Consider the following 3,831-nt stretch of genomic DNA (forward strand, 5'->3'; position numbering starts at 1 on the left):
TTTTCTGGGGAGTGGGGAATAGGCTAACCCGTGCCAGGGGTTACCATAGATGGCTATGATGTCAGCTCACCCGTTCCCAAGGAGAGGTTTGCATTTGACCTCCTCCAGTGATGCCTGCATGCTCTTAGAGTGTATTTGTCTAACATGAAGAGCTACTAATCCATTCTTCCCATGTGCATTTCACCCAGGCTGCTCTTGCAAAACCTTGGTCTTTGCATTTTTCCTTTCTGCCCCTCTACATCCAAGGAAGACCTACATTGTATCTCTCTATTAGGAGACTGAAGTCATGTTTTATATTTTACATTTGGCAGCCATGTAAAAGTCATGTTTGGGCTCAAGTCTTATTCGATTTAAGACTCAATTTATCTTCATAAAAGAGAGTGTATGGTTGTGCTTTTATTTTTGGTGTATTATCAAAAGAGAGGTGTCCTGCCAGGCATTCTCAGGGCATTGCTTGTTTTCTGAGCATTTTCTGGAGCTGAGGCAGTGTTATATCTGTGCTGCTGTGCATGGGGATGTGTCATGGATATAGCAGTATCTTCCTGGGACACAGCTCACCCTGAATCACAACTCACTCATGTTTTCACAGGAAGATCCTGTTGCCCTAGGAGGCAGGATTTTGATGAGTCTGGACCATATTTTGGCCAGAATTAATTAAGAATGGGTGATTCTTAAACACATGGGTGTTGATTCGGGTGTTAAGAGGAGGGCTTATTACTGGGGCTTTGCAAAGATGGAGATCTGAAATAACAAAGCCACAACCCCTAAGTATGGTTGACAGATGGGTCATTACCCTTCAAAAATGGCTGCAGCTCCAGCTGATACCAGCTTCATGCTCTGCTTTGTTTTGTTTTGTCTTTCTCAGATGTCACTATGGTGTGTTCTTAAATAGGATCCCCTTTCCGGAAAGTTCATTTTATGTGGTATTTATATGGCAGAGACATCTGTCTCTTTCTTTTGTGAGCCCATGCTCTGGCTTTGATTTATGTATTGGGTTCCTTCAGTGCCAAGAAAACACTCTGCTCCTCTCAGGCTGATAAATTCTGATGATTGCTCTCATTCTGTTTTCTTATGTGAGGAGACGTTTTAATATTGCTTTCTTATCCATCAAACCTCTTCATTTCAGGCACTCAGGCAACTATCAGTTTAGGAAGTGATTTCTTGTGAGTGTCATTTTCTAAAGGTGAACTCCTCCTGGCCACTGCTTTTAATCGTATTTTAATGGGAAAGGGCTTGCAGAGGGATTACATAATAAAAAAATGGCTTTATACATCCTCCTAAGGGTTTTGACACAGTTGGACTCAGCCTGCTTTCCCCATCCCTTGCCTAGCAATCATGGAGAGGAAGGGAAGGATGCATTTTAAGCTGTGTGTTTTTCAAGCTCAGAGTTGACTCCTCACCCAAAACGTAAAGTAGAAAGCAATTCCTGGAATCTGTGAGTCTCATCTCAAGAAGATACGTGTGTTTACATTCATAACCACCAAAGGCATTTAATTCTTGCATGAGTCTGCAGTTCACAGTAAATAGCTATTTATTCTCATGTCCAGTGAGCAAAAGATTGTAAGTGCTTTCTGCTGGCAAGAATCAAATATCTTGCTTTTGTCAGTAGGTCTTTGATATGCAGGAGCAGCCATGGAGACAGTGAAAGCAGCCTGGTGCCACTCCTCTGCACCTGGGCAGGTGAGCAGTAGGAGGCTGTGGCTGGCAGCCTCCAGAGACCAGTGACACCAAACACAGCTATTCTTAAACAAGGGAGAAATAACTAACCTAGGGGCAACCAGAATTGTGTTTCAGCACAGTTTGTGTCTGGGTAGCATTATTTGACTTCTTCTGGCTTCATTTTAGGCACTTTGAGCAAAACATCTTTTTTGGTATCATGTTTTCCAAGAACATGGTGTGTTTGACTCGGGAGACAGATCTAGTGCTGGCTATTGGTCAGAAATTACAGAGAATACAGTTTGTGAATAATCAGTCTTTAAAAAATAGTGAAAGAAAACTATCTTTTTTTCTTAATCTCAGTCCTTTTGTGTTGGCCAGTGCTGGAGAAAGGGCACCTGACCCCTGAGAGGTGTTTTGTTCTGTCAGGAGACATCATTGGATTCAGAGGTGCATCTAAGCAATGTGTCACTCATTCCTCACCACCTCACTAGTAGCTGGTGAGGATTAGTGTGACAGATGAACTTGAAATATTTTGTTGCTTCATTCTTTGATCTCATTTTCTGCTCTTTTCCAGCCCCACTGCAAATAAAACTCTGAACTTTACTCTTCTCTTAACCCTAAACTTAGTATTAACTTTAAACCAACTGCAGCTGAACCATTGGCAGTTTTCCTCTGGCCATTGCCCATACTACCCATACTAAACACTTCTCTCAGCTACCATCTCTGAAGCCTCTGCTTCCCTTTTGCAACTCCATTTCAGTCTCACTTGCATTGGTGTACTGGCATTTCTCTTTCAACCCTAACCATAAACATGGATTGGGAAGTTCTCCCAGACTCACATTAAAAATAAAAAATATAATAAAAAAACCCCAGTCTTTCTTTTCCTCTAGTAATAGGGCAAGGCAAGAGTCAGGATTAGGGATAGATATAGAGTAAGGGTCACAAATGGGTTAGGACTTGGGTTGGGTTTGAGAAGAGGAAAGCTCTTGCTTTGCCTAGGGAACTGCAGATTTTGGAAATGTTCCTAATGCCTTTCTCACTACCAAGTTCCCCCAGGGAAATCCCTCTCTAGTACCCTGCAAGGAGATGATTATTTCATAAGAAAATGAGGTGGTGCATTCCCGTAAAAAATAACTTGTTTCTTGGCTTTGTTTCAAGTACAGAAGAAGAACAAATGGATTTATCACACTACCTTATAAGCCTTCATTTGCACACTGGTCACTTTATTTTGAGCCATTTTTCTTTCTACAGTGCCTTTTTCCTGGCTCCAGGTGTGGATTGCTGCAGAGGACACATGGACAGGGAGCTTGTGCACAGCAGTGAGAGGTGGGTGAGCAATTCTCTGCTCCCTGACTTTGCAAAGTAGGTTTGTGTCCTGCCTTGCTTGAGCAAAACAGGTCTAGTACAATCCCACTACACAAGAACCATACTCCAAATACAGCAGTGACTGAGATGCTTATGTTGTAATATCCCTGGGACGTAAGTATCTGGGGATCAAGAGGCTTCTCTTATGGTACAAAACCCTTCTCTGAGCATATTGACTGAGAAAACAACAAATGGAAATGTGAATAGTGAATTAACACAATCATAACAGGCTGCTTCTCTTCCCCCACAGGTGCTTCAGAAAGGAAATCTGAGTGGAGAGGGCTGGATTTCTTGCATTGGCACTGAAGAGCAAGTACATAGCCCTGAATGCAACATGGTGACATGCTGTAGGCAGTGTTGAAAAGCCAACTATTGCCATGTCATATCTGGTTTTTACTTGTTCTCACAGGTCAGTAGACTCTCTGGATCTTGCAAACAGGCTCACTTGTTTTGTTTTTTTGTTGCTTTCATAATAACTCATATAGATTCTTTTGTAAATTGCCTCTGTGGTTTCTTCCACTTACATCGCAGTTTTTTGATACTTCGGTTCTGAAGTATCATAAAATTTAGATTAATAGTTTAATGGGAATTTGGAGAGCTGTAACATACAAGCAGTAGGAGTTCATGAAGCACAATTACAACACTGACCTAATCAGCACTCTGCATTCAGTGGACTGAATTCTCATCTTTTAAATGACAGCAAAAAATCTCACATAAGAAAAATTAAGGATTATGCAGATGCAGGGAAAAGTCAAGGCAAGTCCATCTGTTTCAGTGGACAATGTGTCAGAGCTGTCCTGTTGGTTA

At 41.7% G+C, this 3,831-nt stretch overlaps 1 long non-coding RNA gene across 1 annotated transcript; it reads left to right on the forward strand.

The window, feature by feature from the left end:
* Positions 1 to 912: 912 nt before the first annotated feature.
* Positions 913 to 3,323, forward strand: LOC137474952 (uncharacterized). The gene is made up of 3 exons (XR_010999577.1): positions 913 to 1,680; positions 2,911 to 2,985; positions 3,275 to 3,323. It is a non-coding gene; the product is annotated as an uncharacterized lncRNA (long non-coding RNA).
* Positions 3,324 to 3,831: the final 508 nt, after the last annotated feature.

This window comes from Anomalospiza imberbis, chromosome 5, assembly GCF_031753505.1.
Source record: "Anomalospiza imberbis isolate Cuckoo-Finch-1a 21T00152 chromosome 5, ASM3175350v1, whole genome shotgun sequence".
NCBI lineage: Eukaryota > Metazoa > Chordata > Aves > Passeriformes > Viduidae > Anomalospiza > Anomalospiza imberbis.